At 31.9% G+C, this 27,295-nt stretch overlaps 1 protein-coding gene across 2 annotated transcripts in view; it reads right to left on the reverse strand.

Annotated features, from left to right (window-relative positions):
• LOC100875784 (neurotrimin) overlaps positions 1–27,295 on the reverse strand; it is a 247,487-nt gene that overhangs the window by 105,955 nt on the left and 114,237 nt on the right. The window lies entirely within an intron of this gene.

A 27,295-nucleotide genomic window follows, 5' to 3' on the forward strand; every position in this document is an offset into this window, starting at 1 on the left:
AAAGGATGTTGTTATACATATTTGCATACAATATAGATGAAATATACAGTCAATTCAATCCAAACGTATTATACAGGTTGTGTCACAAGTAGTGTAGGTCCCTGAAATGGAGGGTAGCTGACGCGGAAAACGCGGACCAATCAGAGCGCGAGGATTGCGCGTGCGCGGCGAGAGCGACACCCTCCAGTCTAATGGCTGCGGGGGCGTAATCCTCGCGCTCTAATTGGTCCGTGTTTTTCCTTAATAATTCAAAAATGAAGCCTTAAACCCCATTTTTGCAAAGGGAAATCTTATTCAGCATCACGTCAGCTATCCCCCATACAAATATTTACAGTTAATATATTTTGATCATTTATAATTTTCCACTTGTAAAACGTAGAACCACCAATATATTATTCTTCATTTTCAATGTGTTCTTCTATTGTTCGCAATTTACTATACAGTAAAAGTAATAGCACTAAAATAAAATATTTAGAAACACAGCAGAAGTAAATGAAAATACCAAGATTAATGCATGATTTATTCTTTCAAATAATTAAATAACAGATTTCCATTGTTACGCCGAATAAAAGAATTCAATTCAATTTATCCATCACTAATAAATTAAATTATTGAAGGAACAATTTGAATCAATTTAGCTGGATATGAGAAATGTAGAGTATGAAATGTGGAAGATTTACTGTCCCAATCTGTAACTAAAAAGGAAAGATCAAAGATGCAAAAGGTTCATGTAAGAGCTAACATACATAAATGTCTATTCCTGATTTAACGCTGGATTGTTACCAGAGAATATGAAATAGGACAGTCCGTCATGTTCTTCCGTCAATTAATCGTAATGCCTCCATCAGAATTTCATGAAAACACAAATATCAGTTGATGAATCTATAATCCAGTTAGAAAGTTTCCAAATTATATTTCATGATGGTTTTGATGTCGAGCTATTCTGAGCGGCGATTTGACGTCATTTCATTGAAATAAACGTTTCATTCTGGTAGTTATAATTACTTGCAATAATTTATTTACATGTACAATTTTATTGCATTTTTATTTATATAACCTCAAAGCTATGTACGTACTAATCATTAGATTGGTGCTTGAGTACGCTAAAATAATTTTTCATTTATGAATTACAGTAAGAATGCTCAAGTGAACTGTCTTTTACTACTTATTAAGTTGCAAATAGAAGTTTAATACTTTTATGAATTTCGATAAAACTATATGTCTTCACAGTTTATTTTATAAAATGTAACCTACGAAGCTATATTTAGAAATAAAAATTTTGCAAATATTTTTGTCCAACCAAACGTGTATATAAAACTTTCCGTTATTTTACGTATACAAAACATTTCGAACGATCGATTTTATATTCGTCCATAAAGCTCCTCGTTTTTTTGCCACGTTGAATACCATAGTGAAGTCGACCATATACGATATATTCAGATTGCGATCATTTCAATGTCCAATTTAAGTTCCACTTGAGGTCTTACGAAATTAATGTAATATTAATGTAGGTAAGGGAAAAGAGCCGTTTTATCTCGAGATTGCCACCGACATGTCAGTAGAATTATGACAGACGATCCTTGTTCCAGACGCCTGGGATGTTATATTTCGGAACTTCTATGCATCCTAATTCGTACCCGACCACTAGCGAGAAACAACGGTTCGCAAGACATCTGGCTGTTACCGCAGGAACCCCAGACATTTTAACACCGAGAACTCAACAAACCTAACAGTACCACTGATTAATAATTCTTAATTTTTTTTTTGGAAAACTTAAATTTGGAAAAAAAGGAAAAAATGCTTTATTCAAAGTATGCACCGCCAGCTATTTCCCTGCCCTTCAGATTGAGCCCACTCAAAAAATTGTTCACATTTTGAGATAAACCAGTCATCGAGGCATTTTTCTACATCTTAACTGTTGAGGTGTTCCTGGAGTGTGTGAGCCATTGATGACAAGTGGTAGTTCGAAAAGGCCAAATCTGGTGAGGCAAGAGCCAACCAAGTGCAGAAATTATGCTTTTAACCGTTTACGCTGTGTGTGCGGCGTTATGTTGCAAAATCACTTTTCCTGACTTCTAGCCCAATCTGGATGCTTTTCGATCAATGCATGGTTCAAACTGATTATTTGATAACGATAGCGATCGGTATTAACTGCTTTCGCGTGGTTTCAGCTCATGATAACACCTGATCCCACCAAATAGCATTGTCTTCCTTCCGAAGTGATTCTTGCGGTCGATATTGATGGTTGTGTCAACCCATGACTTTCTCTGTTTTCCCAGAATAAAACCAAAACATGCGTATATCGTTAGAACATAGTCGTACATTTCCACAAGAATACGACGGCTTGCACTCGACTTTTTCTTTCGATTGGGAAAAGCAGAACGTGCCGCAACTACTGTTTATTTGGTTTAAATCTGGACATGTTTATCACAAAAATAAAATACGCTAACTCGAAAACGTCTAAACGGCATTTTGAAAGGCATAGCAACAAAATAACATACGTCTTTGCGTTTAGTGCAAATCAGCGTAGGAATTAACAATTTTTAATCGATTCACCTAGTACAAATGTTGTTACATTTTTATTTGATTAATTTAACCAGTCCTCGATGACTATCCATTTTTAATATTATTCAACCTTAACAAGTTTCCATTAGTCAGTTTAATTTTTAATTAAAATTAACAGATAGTATGTTTCAAGACACTATGAAAAATAATTTCAATTTGACATACTGAAATTGAATCTATTAAATGTATGAAAAACTTGACATATAATCGGCGCACTTTGTACGCATGAAATCAGAGCGCACTTTGAGGAAAAAGATCCACGAAGCATACTCTGTACAATTACAGCTTGCGAAACTAAAAATACATCAGGTTTCAAGGAAACACGTAGCCAGTGCTATTAACCCTTTACCCTCTTTCAGAAGTTTCACAAACCGTTCACGTAACGTTAATTACGTAAGAAACATTTCCATTGCTGGCCATGTTCCGTCGATAGCTTTCTACGTAATTGGAAAGCGTGCTTTGGAATGGAAAAACTTAATACAAGTAAATTTCAGAAATAACCGACGTCGAATGTTCGCGTAAGATTTACAGGAGAAAATTTTAAATATGAAACCCTTCGCGCCACTTGTTAAGCATCGAATGAAATCTGAAAGTAATTTCGTTCTGAACTATTCAATTTTAATTATGTAGCTTTTGAGAAATGTTTTGTGTTGTCTTTATATGTGGATAACGCTGTTTAACGAACAACCAATCGCATGCTTCTATCATAACTCGTTCGTTCATTTGTTGGGTGATAAGGTGCGCGCGCAATGGTATTGGTACAGCAATGGTCACTGAGAACTGTACACGCTATTCTTTTTATTAAAAACTGAGCTATAAAAACTTCAAAGTTACGATACAATTTTTACAATAAAATTACAATATAATTTTCTATTTGTGTCATTGCTTATTTCTATATGAGAAGAGGAACAAAATTTTGTCGAATATCTGATAAATTGTTAATTCCAATAACACTCATACATTTTATTCATCTGCAAGCTATAACAAAGCTCATACCTTTAAAAAGAAGCAGTTTCGATAAAAATAAAATAAATAATCCTAATCAGACAAGAGTTACAAATGATTAAAATTGACAAAAATTTCGTCTTGTACCAGAACTTTGTGAAGAAAATATTTGTTCTTTCAAACAATTGCAATTTTGTCAGAATAACTAAAACCATACAGTAAATCTGGTTCACAAAAAAGTTTCCAATCTGAAACAAATTATGAGGGTTAAAAGGACTTACTTTTTTACCCGATTGTCTGGAGTTGACATTATGCATGCAGATTTTGAAATCGACCATTTGAAGTGTTAAATTAGGTCGGTAACCCGGTAGCTTGTTTCCATTATTTTCTCCATCGGTATATAAAACGAGCTAGTTTGAATTACAACTAATCAGGTCAAACGCTGAAAATAATACGATGTTTCATGTTAACGAGCAAAATGAACTAAGGGAAGATGATGAGAAAGTCAAGAATTTTAGGACACGAAATACAGGGGGAATCAGATTTGCGTGCTTCCGTGAGATTATTTTCGTAAGAATGGCTAGAAATCGCCAGAGTGCCGACGTCGACGTCGACGTTTTGCCCTTCTCTCCCCGTTCCTTTATAATGCCACGAAATAATAAGAATTTCGTCTGCTTAGTCCCGTGGGTGCTTACATCCCTATTTATGGCGACAGTATCTCGGTTTCTTTATGCCATCTGCTGGCAAATGTGTAGGACTCGATTCCCCAGTCGCGAAATACTTTCTTCTTCAGTTCTTCTTGCCCAATTTCGCAGCACAGAGGACAATAATACGGACAAACTTATGCATTTTCTTTTTGCTCTTTTCATTCTTTCGTATACTACTTAATTAACACGAAAATGCCAAGTGGGCTCTTTTATATTCTCCTTTGGATTCAATCGGATTCGACATTGTGGGTTACGAACAATTTGATGACACAAGAATTCCTAAGATTATCTTTTAGATAAATACAGTTAAATACAATTAATAACGTAATGTATAATAATATAACGCTGTATAATATATTAATGTAAGTATATCTTCAATTAATAATGTTTCACCCAGTTTTAACATTTTATCGCAACGACACTTATATTTCTATTTCTCGAAAACTGTTAAACATACTTGAATGCATTGGCATGTGACTCATTAACTCAACTTTCTACATTTTCTCAAAATTATTTTTTGAGGGTGGTTTGAATAAACTATGTCGAATAACATCAACCAAACAAACTGTCCTTAAAGAACATATAATAGTACTTCCAGATGAAGTGTATTAACATGAGGTTATTTTGGCAATTAAAAAATTTATCTGCAATGAAAATTCTATATGAAAAGAAGCTTTGATATAATAAAATGTCGTTTATGTAATAAGATGATAGAATGACGGTTCAAGAGATATTTTTATGCCTCACTTTTCTGTATATTATTTTCTCGATATTATTTAAGATGTAAATATTTCCTTTTAATGATGACTAAGTATCGCTTTTCCTATTATTTATAATTTCAAAAAGAAATCGGCATCGTGTCATAAAAGCTGCTTATCAATCAGGTAGTTCCATGACTCATACAGAAATAGCTAATTTCCAAAATCAATAGCAACGTCAAAAAGTTAAAAATAATGCACCAGACGGATGAAAGAAAACAGCAGTTCAAAAATAAGTTCCAAATGTGATCGTGTTAATCAACAAGAATAATTAGATATGAAAGCAAAGTGACATTTGAATGCGAGGGAAAAAGTGGTTATGATGATATCGGTGCTAAAAAAGGAGCACACAGAAATTCTCGACCAAATCGTCCAAAGCTATCATAACATCTCTTCGACGGTGAGCGTAAAATCGTTTAAAAATATCCAAATATTTCATTTCAACGAAATTGAATACGATTAGGCGACAAGTAAAGCTGAATGAAAGATTCAAATCAGTGATACCCGTATCTACATTTCAAACATGCAATGAGACTTTTATTTCAATATTTGGAGAGTGAGAATGGTTCGATTAATACTGAAAACTTTATAGATTTTCGCGATATGTGTGTTTTAGAAAGTATCATTTTATTTAATAAATAATGAACTTTGCTGAAATTTTGTACTTTTCTGACATTCTCGTTTAAGTTGGTAAATTGCCTTGGCATGTAGTTCGTATTAGATTAATATACAAGTTCATGTAATTTTATAGATTTATTAAAATTTTTTGTTTGTAGGGAAAAGTGAATAACCAATTATTTATATATTTTATTATCAGAACTATAATGTGGTCAAAAGTAATTCGGAATTTCATTAATCTGTTTGCTTATAAAGTTTAAATATTAATTAGCAGTCGAGACATTCGATATAGTATTAAATGAACTATCTACATTCAATCCTAATGTTTTGCAAATTTCATTAAATCTGTGGGTATTTCGGGAACCGCCGCGATTTCGCATTCAAATGTAAATCGAAGAAACATGAGCCAAGCAATTCCTGGAACATCTACTTGCTCAGACAGTAATCGCGGTTTCGCCCTGTGAGTACTAGGCGGATATTATTGTAGAATGAAGAGAAAATTTGGAATCCCTTGGAAAGTATAGTAAGCAAAGGGGGAAGGTCCTCCATTAGCTTTCATTTTAACAAATTTGTAGAAATTTGATATTTGTGGATATTTTAAGTAATTGAAGGCATTGCAATTTAAGCCTCAGAAAATTTGGGGATTTTGCAATTAGAAGTTTGGGGAATTAGAAATTTGGGAAGTTAAGAATTTGAAAGTTTAGGGATTTGAAGGTTTAAAGATTTGGGAATCCAAAGAATCGGAAATTAAGGAAGTTGAGGAGGGACATCCGAATCTAGGGATCTAGGGTATTAGAGATTTAGAGGTTTAGCCACTATCTGCCGATGGTATGTTAACTTTTCGATTCAATGTATCAAAGTTTTTTCCAAGCTTGCGTTTATCTTCGTTGGCCACAACTTGACACCATATCACGCGGTCCCTCTTCACATTTCCATTATGGCAAGGATCTTAGCACCAGCGAGGACACGGCATATAGCATAATAACGAGCCATGAACAGCACAACGCGCGGCCGCTTTATTTCACCATTTCTGGAGCCTGAAATATCTCGACCCTCTGAAATCACTTCACGCTCGTTCTCGGCAACCCCCTTGTCCCTCCTCTCCTGTATTCCGTTCTTCCTTCGCCCTCTCGCATTTGCAGGCAGTTTAATGCGAGCAACGGTAACTCATTCGAAACTCGTTCCGCCCGTACGATAGTTTGCCGAATCATACGGGAAACATGGGAACGGAGTATACGTTCAATTTGTTGCGGAGATGTCATTCGAGAAGCCAGCGATCGGTAAACGTTACGAAATAACAATCGTTATGCCGCGGTATCGTCGACAATTACGTTATCGAAGAAATATCGGGAAAACTTCTGAACTGCCGCTCCATTCGAGTAAAAAAGAATCGTATCGATCGGGTAAGCATCGCCACTTTCTTGTTGTTCAGGCAAACGGTCGTCGACAGAGCTGTTATGAGAGATGAAAAGTGGATATTGTGCTATAATGCCGGCCGCAACAGGCAGTGGATAAACATAGAAGATACGGATTCACTCACTGTGAAACGATATTTACACCCGTCGTACAGAAAATCAAATTGTCACTACGTAACTTATTGTTCGAATCGGTTATCTTCCAGCATCATACGTGTCCATAAAAGTGTCGTACAATACGTGGTTATTTGTGAGTCTTGAGGTAGGGGATATTTTCATCAATTCTTCTCAAGTATCTGCGTTTCAAACACCACTGTTCGAGTTTCATGAATGTTCAGATTTTTTGCATCTTCAACAACTAGTGAATTTCACATTAATGATGTAAAGTTTCACTTTCTTATTCTTTATAACTTTCAACTTCTATTTTCTATTATAGTTATATAGTTTTGTAATTTTTTTGTAGTTTTGTGCTGTTGCATAGTTGAAGTTTTTTTTTGCAAAAAAATAACTAAAGTTATTACAAAACTAATCATATAATTCCCAATTTTACTAGACTACAGAACTGTTGTTTTAATGATTCAGAAAATTTTGTATCCATTTATTCCGAATATCAAATGTGCAGCACGTGGTGCCATGGAGTATAAAACACTTTGTTTTCAAGTTTTCTTCGTTCTGTACAACGAATTCTCAAGGAGTCTCAGCTCTGCACAAAACTAGTGCAATTAGTTTTTTCTGCATCTTCTGTGATGTTCCTTTACTGTGAAACGTTTTCCCGAATTTATTCATTATATTAATTTTTCTAATCATAGTCATTGTGTTCTTAATCATAAATATTGAAGCATGTTATTTTATGTTTACGTATTTTTACACATAGAATTACCTCCCTCTAAGGTACGTTTTGTGTACAAAATTTTTCATGAAAATAATGGAATTGTGTTATGAAACATTGATAGTAATTAAGGAATTTCGATTGCGATGTTCTATATTTTTACAGTTTGTTGATTCGTATTCATACGGTATTGTTGTTCCATTTCACTACACCATACAGCGAGCAAATTGATTACTTTGCAGCTCGTAACATTTAATACTTCATCAGTTATTGATTTTAGACACTCGATATCGAAGTTCAACTCCTTAATTGCCACAGTGGGAATAGACGTTTGTAAAATGCCATACTTTGATAAAAATAATTATTTATTACGACTGTATGTTGCCATTATTCCTCCTTCCAATTAACGCGTTAATTTCGAAGGAAACTAATATCGATTCTCGTTATAAATATAATTCATTTACTAATGACAGTGTAATTAGAGGAACGAATTATGACAAGAAAAATAGAAAAGTTTCACCACATTTTGGTCTGTGTTTTAGAAATCAAATAAGTTGAATGAAACAAAAAAATAGTAGAATGAAACTAAATAAAAATAAGAATATATTAGCAGTATCAAAAATGATGTATTCACGAAATAATCATATAACAATTTAAAATTGCAGTCAATCGATGAAAACTCCAATTTTAAAAGAATGGCTGCAATCTTTCACTACTGAAGATCGACGTAAGAGTTTTAACAAATGAAAATTTAACTCGCAAAGACTTCTAATATTACTAAACAAATTGCTTTATATAAATGTAAACAAATTTACAATTTTATTTTATATCAATGTGGTAGTATATCATAAATTAAATCTCAGCTATGACAAACACAGAGAATACATTTTCCTCAGCATTGTTATATCTTTCTATAAAAGTTCATAGGTTATCTGCTCCGAGTAAAAATTGTGACACGATTTTTCACTAGAAATGTATAGCCATTACTTCGTGTTGTATCAGCAGCAATAAAACTTTAACTTACTTATAGAGGTAAACTTTAAGTTGCAGATGTCGGGTTTCTCTGAATTAAAGTTACAAACCTGCAAAATAACGTACCTAAACATACGCCGAATGATTCGAGTTTCAGTTTATATTTCGATCTGCAGGAAAGGGAACGAAATTATAGTTTAATACAGATTTTGAGATAGAGAAATTTGAGTTATCAAGGTTCGACTATATTCTTTGCTGCTATAATTTCATCGAAGCATATTAATTAAACCGAAGCATTATTCTGATAATATATTTAAAATGCGACTGTTCTTGGAATATTATTATATTGTATTTTCATCGAAGCTTGATCATTAATTAAAACGAAGCATTATTCAAAACGAAAGTTGTTATTTATAACTGAAAATATAGAAATAAAAATCAGAATGAAAACAATAAAAATATAGACATAACCTAACCTCACATTCAAAAACATCACCGTACAATAGCTAAATGTACCACTATCAATGCAAACAAGTATACATTCAATTAATGATTAATCATGCAAAACGACTGTCATTGAAATAACGCAGTTAATATGAAAGTGATCGGTAAGCAAAGGTTGAATGTTAAATCGATTAATTATCCGCGGTATCACGTCGCATAGAGAAGAACACGCGTACAAACGATATCACTTGTCGCCACGTTCCTTGTTTATTGCTATAGTAGGTTGTTTTGGCAAAGAAGCAGCATGTGATGCTTGTAACAGATTGCATTTCGTGCCGGGACACACTTTGTTACCTGGGTTTACACTTTCATGCACCAGAAACGACCTCACGTTCCACGGCCAGTGTCGGTCTATTTATTTTGGCCACTTGGGTTTTCAAGGCGCTGTCACCTGCTTCGTGACAGAAGGTCCTTTTCAAGTTCAGTGATCCGGCTCCAAAAACGTTAGAAAATAGGCGTTTGATGCATATCTTATGCCTTTTAGACTCTAGGGATCAGAAACGTATACGAGGATATTTTAACATTTCGGATACAGCGTAATTTCGGTAATATTGATTTTTTCAGACGCAATAGAGGAATACTTAGAACTGTTAGCGATTATTTAAATAGTCTTTATATTTTACAATAGGAATTATATTGATAACGATACAATAGGAATCTCGTATACGCGAATTCGATATTCGAAGTTTCTTTTATTCTCGAACATCATTGATTTCCTTCTGTTCCTTTTGTACTAATACGTAAATATGTGGCTAGTAAAGTTATGTTACAATAGAATTGGTAATTGAAAAATATAGAAACATTTGCAAATTTTTAATTTATATATTTTTTACATAATTGTTTTCATACTTTTTACGAAATAGAATTTGAGAAATTAAAAAAACGGCAGACAAAAATATTATCTAGTTGTATAGTGAGTTGTAGCATTTCTTATAATACTACCCTTAGGTTCCTACACGTTAATATTACTCATGTTTACAATTTTATATTATAAATTATAAATTTATGTTCAAAACTTAACATCGTAAATTGTAAACTTCAAGACTTAATATTGTAAATTATAAATCTATGCTTAAAACTTAAAAACGTAAACTGTAAATATATATCATAAAACTACTACCACAAGTGTTCGATCGATTATCAATTAATTTTAATAGATCCTATGAACTTCGCCTGCGTTGTAATTCTCCTTAAACTGCAAAATGTGCATTGAAACAGAATTCGCGGAAAGCATGATATGAAAATCGGTCGACAAAGGATGAATTGCTAGAAGGAAAATATTATATAACGTATTGTACGAGCATACTCAGAGAAGTACATTATATACGACATGTAATATTCGATGCATACACCGGCCGAAAGTAGGCGAACACTTCGCAACAAAGATGCAAAATAGTAAAAGACCTGCGGAAATTTAATACACTTCATTTCCTCACATGCTAACATGTTTTCGCAAAATTAATTCATCTAAAGCCATTTATAACCAACTTCAAAAATAGGAGGTTCGCTTCGATGCGTATCGCTTAAATTAATTAGTATTTTATGTAAATTGATACGTTTGGATATTTAAACTTAATTAATTTTAATTTGTCTATCAGTTCTTGTAGATGCACATCGATTTTCATGAAATTTGTTGCATTTGGTGTAGCCATAAAAAAGATGTAACAAAAACAATTAAATAGTTTGGAATGAATACATTATTACTGATTTGTTTGACACTATTCAGAATCATTTTATTTAATATTGTAAATAACTTAAACACTCTTTAGCATGAAGATATAAGTTTAAATTACACAAAATGTCTTCAATTTTAATAAACAGTTGCCAAGACGTAATATGTTCGAAATTGAACAATAGTTACAGCATGTTAAACTTCATTACAGAAGTTGGTTAAAGTTTTCGTTTTCAAAGGTGACTACAATGAACCAAGTACGAAGTATACTTCTTGTAAACTCAAAGTGACTATAGTCACCCGTCAAAACTTCGGATTAATTAACAGTTGTGGTTCAACATTCCGTCGCAAGATATTTCCGAACTAATCGACACTGTTCTTCAATTATTTTGCGAATACAAAGAATGTATTTTATACTGAAAGTTTGTATTTCAAAGAAGCATTCGGGTGTGCATACAATTCTGAAAGTGTAGAAGAGTAACGGTAGGAAGGGGACATCTCAAAAATGAAATATGTGACTTCTACGATGAATTATCCATTCTGTAACAATAGTGCATCTACAGCGGCGTGAAACTTTGATGCATCAATTCGCGGATCGGACTCTTTTTTAACTTCGCTATAAATTTTGTTATAAATATTTTCAGAGTACTTGTATAAAGAATGTACAATTTAAAAATATTATGAATTTATACCTGGCGAAAAAGAAACAAATTACTCCTACATTAAAACTAATTATTTTATTAAAATTAATTATTACTATAATTTTATATGTTCCTATATTTTCCTCTTCAAATTATTTCATGCACAATAATTTTAATTTTTCATTCGGAATATTATATACACGCCAGTGTTTGTACAATTCCCATTAAAACGTTTGAATTATTATCATTAAAACTGCATAAATTATGAGAAATTATTAAAAGTAAAATTACATTTCTAAAAAAACTATTCTTCCTTAACTAGCTCTTGAATCTTCGTTCAAAATTCAGAAATGTACGTAGTCGCAAACGAATAAGTCAGAAATACTGGAAACATCGCGATAAAACGCAAGAATTCATTTTATTTCGTTCCACATGATTTCACAAGGATTTGCGTTTTAATTAACGGATAGAACTTCAAACATTTCAACTACATTGCAAGTCTGTAATATTAAAAACTGTTCTACCGAAGCAGGTTCCTTGCAAATAAGTCTTGCAATTAAAGAGTAAAAGTAATGAAGTAATAAAAAGAAATTAAAGTAATAAAGTGGTAACAATTAATAATGTTTCATTGGATACATAGTACACATTCTAATGTGAAAGAAACTACGATCAAATTTTATGGTTTAAACAAATTAGAACATTTTAATATAAATTTATATCACGGACTGTGAAATCAACGGTTTCTTAATTTCTTTTTCACGTAGAATTTCAACCGCAATTTAATCTTTTCTATTCATATTAAATCAGGTCAAATTTTCCATATTTCGAAATCCGTCATTCGCGCGTATTAACCAAATACAGTACATGCCAATAAATATCATCACGCATAAATAAATAACAAATAAATTAGATTAACATCGAGTACATAATTACAAATTAATGACACGCAACAGAGTTTCATGTAATTGGTGGTATAATTGGATACAGGTTGATTCTGTCTACAAAAATAAGGATAAATAAAACAAAATTTGTACCTATAAGATTTTCGAAAAAATTCCTAGGTCGAATGCATATTACAGCGAGAGGGTCTCAATGCAAGTTTTTAACGATACAATAGTTCAACAGTTTTTCGTTCCTTTACATTTATAATTTCAAATCAACACCGTAGCAGTAAAACTCCTGGAGTTATTACATTCAAGCGAGTATTTTTTTATTTATCTAGTTGTCAGAATCCTTAACCTTAGTAGTAGTCTTTTGTTTGCAGTTTTCCATACATGTCAAGGTATTGCTTGATTTTACTACTTGCTTCGGTCATTTTGAAAACCAGACCCACTTCACACGTCATTTGTATTTCCATCTCCACCCGAATGTTAGCTAAACCAATAGAAAATTAGAAACCGTTTTCCCTCACCAATGTCACAAAAATTGTACCCACTCCCAGCTTTTGTGAAACGTAAAACATCTTCGAAGAGACACTCTCGAACAGTCATCAACATAGCAAAATAAACTCTAGTCGAAGTCAAATTTATTTCTTAGATGCAGTCCACTTATATTCACTTATTGTGAATCCTAATGATTCCACGTGTCGTTTAATCGTCACTGCTGACGTTACGACGCACATACACGGACTTTAATACATTCATTTTCTTTACACACGTACATAAACAGGTTTCCAGTAGATTCATTAAATAATTTTTATAAATGTTCATTGTGAGAAACGTGCTCATTGTAAATTGTTCCGAATTGTGTTCATTCTCAACTAGCTGCCTGTTACGACATGAATATTCCTATACATAAAATAAAATAAAAATTGAAAAGACATGAAGAATACCAAGTTAAATATTTCGTTACAATAGCTCTTTCATTGTCGCATTATATTTGCATATTCAAATAAAACAAACTCATTGCACGTTCCCACTTCTTCTGTTTCTCTTTCTCCTTTTTCTGCGCAAGCCATTAACATAGCGTTAGTACGACCAAGTTTCTTACTCTGTAAAATCGGGGAAGTGGTCGCATCTTTAACGACTGTTTGCGCTAACAAAAAATAAACGTTCCTTTTTCGTTTGTAAGAAAGTTACTCGACTTTGCCTAATAGAAAAGTAAACGAATGATAATATGTAAGCAATTTTCATTTAATCCACTGGACACAGCTTTTAATTCCTGTTCGTCGGGTTGCTACCACGAATTAAGCATGTTTATGCAGGATGGTTATATATGGCTGCTAAGCAACGTATGAATTAAACATGGTAATCGTGAAATATTATAGGGCAACATAATTTTTACATTAATCATATGCATTTATCTCTTAAAAAATACTTTGGTATGAAACGCTGACGTTGAATGGATTTTGTTCATTTATTGCGTATTATCAAAGTTATACGTTTCTGTAATTGTGATAAAGGAAAAATAAAAAAGCTATCGATGGATGAATTATTTAAGAAAAACAATGTTTTATGTAATTTGTTACTTTGTAACAAGCAAGTGATCGATGTAATCAATATCTGAGTTTGAAGATTTATACAACGTGAATTCGATTGAAATGTTATAAACCTTTCAGAATCATTTCATATTATCATACCTTAATTACGCCATATTCATTCGACCACTGATATAATCAATCTATTGTGAAGGATTAGAGTGCTTCAAAACTTTCAAGACTTTTAAGACTTCCGAAATTGAAAGTTCGGGAAGTCTTAAAAGCCTAGGAAGCTTTGAGAACTCTAATTTTAAATGATATTTAAGGTACCCTCGAGTGATTATTAACCCATCATTGACCAGAAGAATTTATAGAAAAATTGTACTGAAAGTTAAACGAAAATTTTTGTTTATTAATAATGCATTCAACTTGCATAAAAATTAAATGATTGAAGCTTAAACAAAATCAATAAATAATTAAATTTAAGATATAAAGAAAAACTGTATAAGATACTAATACTAAAAAGAGAATTCAAAACTGAAGCTGTTACAAATTAAAAAAAATTGCACGAGAGAGAACTATTGTTTGCAGACAAATTTTATTTATTGAACATAAATTCCCTGTGCTAATACAAGCAAAGTGTAACAAATATCAATTTAAACTTAATGCAAACAGATATATATATAATTAGCATGTTAATAAAAATATTCAATCCGTTCTATAGACACGTAATTAGAAGTTCCTTCACAAAATTGTACCGGCATCTCATCATTTTGTCTAGCAGAGTACATGAATTCTGAATAGTACTTCGGTGAAGTTTATGGTATCCCGTTAATTTTTCATCTCAGCACCACAGAGAAGATCCCTGCAGACTAAGATTCGTTCACTGAATAACGAGGTTAACTCAAATTTTACAGAAGCCTCATAACTCTAGGCGTAACAGGATCGAGTGTAACCAAGTCGAAATCTCTCCATCCACCGAGTTGACTAGTATGTGGAAGGAGAAGTTCCTAGACTATCATCAACCCCACCACCGACACCTCCGCGTAGTAAGGACTCTCTTAATTGCATGCGGTAATTATTGTTTACGCTGCAAATACATCAACAAGCGTGTACAGGTATATTCTACTTGCAACCTTACTAACTAGTTTTGCCTTTTAATCTCGTAACGAACCACCTTTTCGGTCGTCATCCACTCGTCGTATGAATTGAACGAAAAACTCGAGATTACTGTACCTTACGTTTCAAGTATTCTCTTATTTCGGATGCGATAAGTTTAGTCATTTTTGTATGTATACATCATTTAGTCATTTCATGAGTTTTCATGTATGTCAATGATTTTGGATGCGATAAGTTTAGTTACTTTTGTATGTATACATCACTTACTGACTTCATGAGTTTTCACGTACATCTATGTACGATTTCAGATGCAACAAGTTTAGTTATTTTTGTATGTATCCATCATTTATTCACTCTATGAATTTTCATGTACATCTCTGATTTTTTGGATCTCCTTTAGAACGACATTTTATAAATATATTTACGATTTCAATTATCACCGAGATTTCATAAATATGTCTATGATTTCAAATATCAATGAAATTTCATAAATATATCTTTGACTTCGAATCTCAGTGAAATTTCATATTTATCATTATCTCATTAACTTGTTCAAGAGAAAAGATTCTGACTTTTTAATGTTTCCTTCATAGTAAAAGAGGGAATTGAATATGAAGTCTTTCAATTCTGGAATATTGTATTTTCGTGTTGAGAACTTGGAAACTAGGCGGTGAAACTTCAGAAAGTTATGTTTATGAGAAATGGAAATGTAAATATAGTCTGTGGTAATACATTTATATTAAGTGGATAAAGCAATATTCCAAAACATTGTGAATTTGTTATAACCTTGTATTACGTTAGGTATACTGCAACGATTTGCAGAGAGATCAAAGAGTGTCAGGTACAATTCTGTACAATTTGTATTTAAATGATTTTCGTACACAAAGTAATTATCTAATCCCGATTTTGCTTTCTTTCATTCTTGTTAGTCTATCAATTATCGCACTTAATATAGCGTAATGTCCCACAATCGACGTCATACAATTCGAAAGTTATTAAGCGAAGAGCAAGAATACTATTATGTGCAGAGAATGGTCGGTGTCCTTCCGGCTGCACATCGTTATTGACGTGGACGGGTCATTCGGGTTCCTTGTTTCGTTACCTGTTAGTTCGGTTAGTATCATTAGTGACATTAGTGCTCGTTCTGTTGACGCACACTCGCTGTTAGCTTTACTGTCCGTTCATCTATTCCTTACAGCTGTGTTCGAGAAGCAACGAATGACCTATAATGCTTTGCGCGATGTTCTCCAACAAAGGGAAGATGTAACAAGAGCCATCGAAAGGAAGGGAGCAGGTGAGGTTCCGGGAAAAATGTGGACAAAGTAACATCTTTCGAACGATCAGCCGACAGTTGCAATATATGTGGATCTTATGGTGCTTATTTGAGCGTTAATATTTTTGTGGTTTTTTGTACCTTTGATACTGAAGGGTTTCGCGAGAACATTTGCTTGACGATGTTGAAGGAAAGAATTATGAACAAGGTGTCCCGAAGTTGGGTCTAAACACTTATTTCATATTTTTTGGATTTAGATGTCTGGTTGATGCAGATACGATTAGGAGCATTTTCTCAAATTTCCAAATTCTCAAATTTCCAAATTCTCAAGTTTCCAAATTCTCAAATTTCCAAATTCTCAAATTTCCAAATTCTCAAATATTCAAATTTCTATATCTCCAACTTCCCAACTTCCCAAATTTATAAATCTGCAAATTTTCAAATTTCCAAACTCTCAAGTTTCCAAATTCTCAAATTTCCAACTTCCCAAATTCCCAAAATTCCAAATTTCCAACTTCTCAAATTTCCAAATCTCTAAATCTCCAATTTCTCAAATTTCTCAAATTTCCAAATTTCTAAATCTGCAAATTTCCAAATTTCCACCTTTTCAAATTCCCAAATTTCCACATCTCCAACTTCCCAAATTTCCAAATCTCCAACTTCCCAAATATCACATTTCCAAATTTCCAAATTTCACAAATTTCTGACGCTCCAAATTAAATAATTCATAATTCCCTAAATTTCCAAGTCTCCCCTAACCCAAGACACCATTAAATTTTGTATCGGAGCAATTTTCTTTAATAGCTCTTTCATTTCGTAGAAAAAAAAGAAGTAAAAATCTCCAATTCTGTAGCGTGGCAGATGTACCAGAAATCTGTATATTCAGAAACGTAGAAGGATTTTGCTGTGGTGTATTTTCTATACCACTGAAATCAACTTTATGTAAAACTGATTTCACAGAAAAATAAACATAGGTTGTTTTTCAAAGTTAAAATTTACTCAGACCGTTGAAACTTTTACCCGCTTACTTTCATTTCGTTGCATGATTGAATTTTTTAATTACGTTTTTGTTCCCGTTCTTTAAGACCGAGATTTATTTTTTACAATTACAAATTACTTTCTTTGAAATGGTCATAATTTTACATCGTTTAATTTTCAGTGAAATCTTTCGCAGATAATAAACCTCTTACATAAAATCCGATATTATGAAATAAATAAATTTATAAGGGAAACAGACGTGTTCGAAACAAATTAATTCCTGATTATATCTGAAGAATGTGTGTTAAAAAACTGCAATCTCATGTTTTGTGTAATTTTTATTGCACAGAAATTATTGAAATTTCTTACTACGAAATAATCATAATGTTTAATATTTCAATATAATATTTACTTAAAAATGTCAAGATAACTATTTTAAAGACGCATGAGTAATTTTACACGCAGCGTACATCAATCGATTCAAATTTACAATTTGATTAATTCTTCCGACTAAAATAAATTATTGACGGTAGTTACAATCGATTCAATTGGCTAATGGAATTGATCGTCAACGGCTGATTAAAAACATCAACCATTAATCAAAAGCCAATTTTAATTATCAATTAAAATATTCTTACATGAAATTGAATTAAAATTATATTGAACACATGTTCCGTGCAAATACTGTTCTTTCTCTATATAATCACCATTCCAATCAAGTTTAATTATTCTAGTCAAATTTCATTTAAGAGACAGTAGAAATATATTTTATTAAAAGCACGTTATTTTAAAAATTGAAATATGATCTTCACAAGTCTTTTCAGGATAACCTTTTTATTTTTAATTAAAACATTTCATGGTATTTTTAAGTTCTTCGCTCATTCACAAAACAGTATCGAATAGTTTTATTTCAAAGGCCATAATTTTTCATCTCGTATTATAAATTATTTACTGCGTACAAATATTTGTATTTAAATACTGTAATTGATAAACAATTTATATTTATGAAATAGTTAATAGTAAATTGCTCTTGTTACCAAAATCATTCATACAAATTAGGTATTCAACGATTCACATATTCAACTGTCGCGTACATAAAAAGTGGCCGTTTCTAAGAATTCATCTGTGAAACTACCTGTAGGACATCTTTGAATATGACGTAGGTGTTTCGCAATCAGGAAACCGCCCCATATTTTCTATTGATTTTTTAATGCTCCCCCACCTATGCTTACAATCCAGACACGGTGTCTTGGAGGGAGAATTGGCTTTAAAATTGGTTTATAGGTTTTATTGCGGTCCAAACGCGTCGGTGTTTATCTAATTACACGTACATCATCTTTTGAAACTGAACTAGTATATTTGTACCTAGAGATCCAAGGTAACGTTTTACTTTTCGGTATTAAGAATTTAGAGGTCAATAATTTATTCTAATATGAACGACAATTACTATTAAATCTTAAATAAAACGCAGTGAAATGCAATAAAAATGAAACGAATGGGTGACATATGCAGTGGGAAATATGTTAAAAAAGTACATACTTCTACGTGGTTCGAAAAAATAATTTTATTTCATTCACATATTTTATTACATATTAATTAAAAATTGTCTGTAAAAGTTTTATCGGATAATGTCAGAAATGAAGAAAGTTGTGATTAAAGCTGTATGAAGTTCAATAAATAATTCGACTAATAGTACCAATGAACTTGAAAGAATTTTTAAAATATTATTCCATGAAAATTTATTGGAAAAGTGCTCAAATCTCATGTATTAAAGACATACTGAAAGATCGTAAATCGATAAAATGATTACCTGGTAGGCTGAAGATTTGTTTCTTCAAATATTTTATTAACACTATTCAAACAATAATTCTAGTAATTTTTATTTGTATCGAGTCATTTCTGTAACTTTATCATTTTCAAGTTCATTATTCATTTATAAAATAGCAAATTTTCATATGAAGTATCATTTTCATCTGAAAGCCCATCATTTCTTTTCTAACAAACTAAATATCCTTTTCTAATGAAACCCAATTAGTTCATAATTTTTGTCACATAATCTATTGAAGAAACCCTTTTTCACAGTACCGAAGGAGTGTTTCCCTTTAATAGTTTAGTAGAAAATGAAAATTTTGGTGTATGATGTATCATATGCTCTAGCGGACAGCTAATTTCGTACTACAACACACTGCAACCGCGACCAGGTAAACCACACCACCCACCCGCAGACTACAATCGCACCACGTGTTACTTATATCAAACGATAAGATGGGATGAACACGGAAATGTATATAATATGAAAAATATATTATCATCTTTATTTGCGTTACCCTCAAGTAACGATAAAACAAAGAATCGCGGTATATGAAATAATATTTACGTTCCTTCTTTATTGTAAGAATTGTATTTGTACTAAAAATACAATTTGTTTCTAAAAATACTATATTTAACAATAAATGTCTATTATTAGATTGTAGATATGTACAATATTAATTTGTAGACATAGCAGATTTTATATAGATCTTGCATGAGATTATAAGTTATACAACCTATAATCTTATAATGTATAATCCATATAATATGTAATCTACAATAATCTGTAGATATAATGAAATTTAGATCCGTACGAGATTATATCTTATGTAACATATGATCTGTATACAGGGTGTCTCACAACTTGGTCCCTGAAATGGGGGGTAGCTGACGTGATTCTGAATAAGATTTCCCTTTGCAAAAATGGGGTTTGAAGCTTCGTTTTTGAATTATTAAGGAAAAACGCGGACCAATCAGAGCGCGAGGATTACGGTGCGCAGACGCGGGAGCGACTCCTTCGAGTCTAATGGCCGAGTGGGCGTAATCCTCGCGCCCTGATTGGTCCGTGTTTTTCCTTAATAATTCAAAAACGAAGCTTCAAACCCCATTTTTGCAAAGGGAAATCTTATTCAGAATCACGTCAGCTACCCCCCCGTTTCAGGGACCTACACTAGTTGTGAAACACCCTGTATAATCTATAATAATCTATAACCTAATAGATCTCATACGGATCTTATATTAAATTACACCTGACATAATCTATAATTTACTTACAATGTATAACCCATATAATCTATAATCTATATAATCTGTATAATACATAATAATCTATAATAATTATTAACTCTTGTGTAATCTATAATAACATCTGTGATAACGACAAAGTATAAAAGACAAAAGAAAGGAAAGAATGAAAGGACACTCTCTTTGCGCATTGAACAGTAAACGTTAAATAAACGCACAATAAACCTCCTCTGTGGCAGTTTCGGTATACATCATAAAAAAGAAGTTATTACTTTGTTATAGAGACTTTCAGACCTTGAAGTTGTTCGAAGCAAAAAGAGGTCAAAAGAACGACCTGGAAGTGCTCGAAGCGAGAACGCTTTCAAAATCAATAACCGTAAATTGATAAATTTCACGTCAACAATTGTGTCTTCAGTTACAGGAAAGCGGCAATATGATACAGCAAGTAGATTTATGTTTTTCTTTTTATACATTTATACCGTATACTGTTCTTTAAAGTGCTTTAAAATTTATCTCTGCCAAACGAAATTTACTTTCTTTCTAATGTGCAGCTTCGTGTTCATTGTACGATAAATAATATATCATCGTTTAAATATCATTAATAAACGATACATTATAATTTAAATTATTTGAAATATTCGCTAAAATAATTTAGTGAAATTATCATGATGTTCAAGAATATTTATTTGGAATTATTAGATTCTACAAAATTACAAAACTTAAAATTATTAATTTAGTATAAGAAGTATTAGAAATATTTTAAACCTGCGAGACAGGGTTAATTATTTCAAAGATTGTTTCTCATAAATTATTAACTAAATCTCAAAATATCATACTATTTACAAATACTTATTCAGAATGTATTAATTCATTACAAAAAATTTCATAGCTTATTACAATTATTAATTTACAACAAACAATATTTCTATTTTGCCTATGACTGATATTAATTGATTCTCGTAAATTATCGATTAATAAGAAAATTGACAACAAAAACTTGTGAATAAACTATTATACATTTATTTGAAACGCAATTCCATAATCTTCTTTTATTAATGCACGAACATGTTGCGCGAATGTACTTGTACAATGTACACATATTTATATATTTTATTTTATCGTAACGAGATATTTATTGATTCTGCCTAGTCGTTTCAACAATCTGCTTTTAAATAAGTAACGCATTAGATTTCACGTGAATGGTACCGAAATTGTACAGTTAATAAAATAAATATTTATTTCGATTTCATGTACACATGCATTTAAAATGCATGTTGCATATTTATATTCTTCATGTCGAATTTCAATCGATATAAATATACATTATTCTAAAATTTTTAATTTTAGAAATTCAGAAATTTTAAATTCGAAATTGCAATACTTCTCTTCTCCTCCTTAAATATAATTTCTGTAAAGATTGCAAATTTTAAACATTATGAAAAAGTTCAGATTCATACGTATCTAAGTATCTTTTTGAATATGTTACTTCAATCATATTTAATTTATACGATTCAACGAAATGTTCACATTAGTATATATAATATAGACCCTTCAACAATGTTAAACGTATAAAAGGTACTTTTAAAAGCTGCTTCGTAATTGGGCTACAATCCAATTCAATTACATTAAACGATATCCTACACTTACTGACAGATATTCTAAGAGAGATTTCATTCCAATTAAGAATTTAACCTCATTTTAAACTCACCTACTTTTTATTTCAATTTCCTAGAAAATTTATTCCTTTCAGTTATCCCTTGCTCCTTATCATTATTCTTATTATACTTCTGTAATTTCAACTTTTATTATGATTTATTCATGATTTATCGCGATATTGCAATCCCGTTAAGCTGTTCCAGATAAAGTGCTCGATTTATTCACGATTAAATTTTACTCTGTGAACAACTTACATTTGTAAATCAATTATATTGTTTGTTATAACGAGATGTATTAAATACTTCAAACTGATAACTAAGAAAATGTAGCTTTGAACGTTCACAGTGAGATTTATATCCTTAACAATTGTATAAACATGTTTAATATTATAAAATAATCTGAAATTAAAAATAGACTATCTTTTATTTACCATAACTCGAAATTGTGAAAATAACACATGTTATACTTTTTAATGCAAGAATATCACTGTTGACATTTTTTCATACTCATACTAAAAAGTAATGTATACTAAAAAAATAATGAAGATTTCTTTAAAAAAGAAGATTACTTTTGATTTTTTTATATTTTACAAGGGTAAACTTGATTTGATGACATTGCAAGATAAAAAACCATTCAGCACTGATAAAAAATTCTGAAGCCCCTTAAAATTTATTTATCCCATTCACCGCATAAAACGAAAAGTAATACATAAAAATATGACATAAAATTAAAATTTGATAGCCGAAACCATAAACTTTTAAGAAGTTATAATACGTGCGTGAACATTACTGTTAAAGAGCTATAAGGAAGCTGGTCGTGCACCTGCTATGCTGACGTTATACTTTGTACTATCCTCCCAGTAGTTGACAGGTTATTACACCTACGTTGTATACAAAGTATTATCTCGTATCGTACTTGTAAAATATAGCCTTCCATTATATTAAAAATTTTCCACGAGTCACTGCCACACGTACCTGCTTTCAGTTAACTTGAATAAAATAATTGAAGTCGGAGTAGAGCTACTCTAAACTTGATGAAGATTTACTGCAAAACTTTTGATTAAATTTTACTACACTTTAATGCCGGTGAGAACTATTAACAATGTTAGGAGGTTCTATCAGAGTTGGTTATTTAAATAAGAATTTGACTGTTGATTGAAATAATTCGTTAGCGGTTTTAAAGACCAAAATTTTAATAAGAAAATTCGTGTTATAGGGTAGCGACGTTTTATGAAAGGGGGAGCAAAATTATTCCTTTTATTATTTTTATGTATATACGCAAACTGAATGAAATTATTTCTTACCCGCGGCATAATTGCAATATTCAAAATTTCTGTTGGGAAACAAAATTCGAATTGTAAAATAAATTTCGTCTTTGTTCAAAAGACACGATAGTATGAACTTATATTCATCTTTCAAAGATGAAGTTTAATTTAAGATAACACATATTTCTAACAATAAGTTATATTTTGATAACAGATACCCTTAACGTATGTTTTGATACCTCAAAAAAAATTAAAAATGTAATTCTTGTAACCTTGTTGCAACTATTGCACTTATATTTAAGTTTCACTTCACAACTCGATTACATAATAATAATTAATTTTATTCTTCTACAGAAGTATTTCTTTTGAAACATCCTGGTGTGGCTATAGACATTTGCATACACACAGTATAAACCTATTTTTTTATTTTTTAATAAATCGATCCTTTTTACTTTTCTGGCGCATTCGCTGGAAAAGAGTGAGTCAATAGACCACATCCATATTGATTACCAGATATTCTACCATTAGTATTTACATTTAACGAGAGAGGATTTACAGTAAAAACTGTAAAACTAGTGTGACTGCGAGAATTTCCAAATTGTTCGTTATTCATCGTTGAGAAATGTAGAAATTTTATACCGGATTAAAACTTACTTGTCTTTGTCACCATTTTCAGGTTATAAAGTGGATTGGCGTTAGTGTATTACAGCGTATTAGTTTCACTTATACAAAAGCTGAAAGGGTGAATTTTTAAAAATTTCTCTTCTGTTACGAGTTGGCAGAATTAAAAAATATTGTCTTCTTTTTTCCTGTAATTATAGCTTTTCACTGTGGTCAAATCTATTTTATTAAACATGGATTATAATTTTGTTTAAACAAGATGGACGCTTAAACTTAGACACTACGTTACTTGATCGAAGAAATTAGTTTCCTGATTGATCACCACTTTACTTTTAAAAGTTTATGTTGAGAAAGAAGAATGAAAAGAAGGTAATCGATACTTCGTGAAAGTGTTTAAGACAATATTATACTCTAAAAGAATCTTCAAAATTATGGTTATCGTCGATATTGAACTCGAAAATAATATTGGAAATGGAAATTTTAATTCTTAAATGTTCTCGCTTTAGATACTACTTTTTCCATTTAAGTAACAATTAAAAATTGTTTAATGCGTACACTCTAAAACACAATAATATATCAAAGAATTCTATGGTCAATAATCAATTTTATGGTTCATTACAATTTACGAATCATAAATTATAATTTATGATTTCTTCAGTTTATACCGATTGTACAGATTGTACTAATTTTTAAATTTACTCTGTTGCATACATTTTATTTAAATGTACTAAAAGTTAATTTTTATAATACAGAATAAAAAATATTAAAACGTGAATTGAATGTGTACGTATACAAACGTGTTAATGTATGTGTACCTTAATTACCAGATCGAGATATTCAACGAGCATGAATCGAGAACAATTTATCTATGGGTATCTGTTAATTATAAAATAATATTGTTAAGCTAATGATACTTCATAACGAGACACAATTTACGAAACATAATTATTTCCGTGATATATCTTTTGATATATTCGAAGCTGTACAAGCACGAGTACCGATGTATGCTTGTTCGAGTTTACTGTATGAATGGTTAGGAAATACAATATGCTCGTGCAAATGTAACAGAACGAACGCAGTTTCTACCTCGATGCTCGGAGGGAATGCGAAGCTAAGAAATGGAGAAGATTATCTTGCGGTTGCGATTACTTTGGCTTCCTTCCGACGTATCGTGTTCTACGAGTACGTAGGAAACCGTGACTGTTCATCGATCAATGCAAAACGGCCGTCGTCCTTCAAAAAATTAATGCCACCCGCGGGAGAATAACGAAATAAACTATACAGCTGAAAGATTAATTCCCTTCAGCGACTGATTTGTTCCAATTTTATTGCCTTGAATCACTTACCCTCGAATGATAATACCAGGGATTAACCAATTTTTAACGGTCAAAAATTTTTACTAGTCTGCAAATTTTCAGGAATTCTTTCAGCGTAATAATTTACTGGGATAAGTAATTTTAATTATGGATATGAAAAAATTTAAGTAATCTTGGTAATCAAACCTATGAAAAAATTTAGGTAATTTCTGGAGAATAGATCATTTTTTTTTTGTTTGTTCTATCTGCTACTTCGTATTACCCTGAAGCTTCTGTAACATTATTTGGAAGAATAATTTCATGCTTCGAAGTAACCCTTTTGGCGTTATGGTTCATCTCTGAAAGTGCGGTTCAGTAGCAAGAATTTTTCACCAGCACATATGTTACTGACAGAGTGTGAAGTCCAAACACATACATTGTTTAGGTAATATAGTTACATCTGAACCATCTAAGAAACAAATATTTTAAAAAGTCAATAATAGTATTATCAATAATACTCAATGCCTAGCAACAGTATTGCCAATAATACTTGATACATAGTAGTAGTATGAGTAATAATATTTAATATTTAATAATACTTAACACTTAAAAATAATATTATCAATAGTATTATTAAATATGTAACTAACAGTATCGGAACTTTCTGAATGGTTTCGAGATGAATACGCATGCACAAAAATTCGGTTATGTATATTTGCAGTGATAGCGCATCGCGAGGAATGCTTGACACAGCAGATAACTATGATACCAGCGATACGATTGATGATTAGCTGAAAATTTAATTAGCTGTCGATCGAAAACCACCACGCCAGTTATTCGAAGTGAAGCACGGCTGAAGTACTCACAGACTTACGTTCGACGGTGGCCTCTTCCCGACATCGAAGCGGCAAGCACAAAGCAGCTGCAGCTGCAGAAAATGTGGAAGCGACGCTCGGTAATACCAGAGCCGCACTTATTTGCCGGTTTAATTAAACGCACTTCTTTCACGTTCGACGAGTATTTTCGTCCGACGCTCGTTCCCTCTTCTTCTTTTTCCTCCCTTTCGCTGCCTCGTTATCCTTCCTATCCTATTTCTCCTTCACCTTCTTACCGTTCAACCCTCTCAAATTCTCCGCCCATAGTGGATTTATATCCCCCTCAGTCGTGGTATTCGTTAGAAGCATTAAGCTTTAATTTCGCTGAGAACTCATACCTTCTTTACTTCCTCGTCCCATACTCGTCCAAGGGCCAGTATTTTACGTACTCGTTATTCTCAGAATCAACTTGCCACTTTTCTTTGTCTGAACGTAATCGTTTAAGTTCCTCTTCGCGTTTGAGACAAGATTAAGCTTACTTGTTTTCTTTGGGAACCTTCAAATTCACCTTTCAGATAAATGCTGCGGTGCTGTGCTAAATGCAAAGATAGATAATTGTGTTGCATACGGGTACGTTTATACTTTTCACTCTGCCTCAATTCCGGTACATTCTTTGAAGTCTTTTAAAATTATAAGAATAATTTAATGAAACATTTATTTTATGTCAATTTAGATATTCCATTGCTAGTTAAATATATTTCATTACTTTCACATTTAGTAGATATGTTACAGTGAAACACCGAAATCTGGAGAATGTCGACTTTCACCGGTGAATGTCAACATTCACATAGTCGCTTGATGTATGTCCGAAATATTTGCTAAATACTCTAATTTCTGGCTTACACCGGTAAATGTCGATATACACCTAACCTAACCTAACCGTGATTGTCGACATTTACTGGTGAGGGTCCGAATGTACAAGAATGTAATCAAATATTCGATCTTTCACCGACGTAGTTGGTATGTGTTGACATTCACCGATGAATGTCGACATTCTCCAATTTCGGTCTTTCATGGTAACAGATATATTAAAACGTTCCATATATAGTTCTTAATATAGTAAAGGTTGTAGAACGTTTCGTATGTAGTTCATTTCAAATATCATTGTAGAAAATATG

The sequence above is a fragment of the Megachile rotundata genome, chromosome 1, assembly GCF_050947335.1.
Source record: "Megachile rotundata isolate GNS110a chromosome 1, iyMegRotu1, whole genome shotgun sequence".
In the NCBI taxonomy this organism is placed as follows: Eukaryota; Metazoa; Arthropoda; class Insecta; order Hymenoptera; family Megachilidae; genus Megachile; species Megachile rotundata.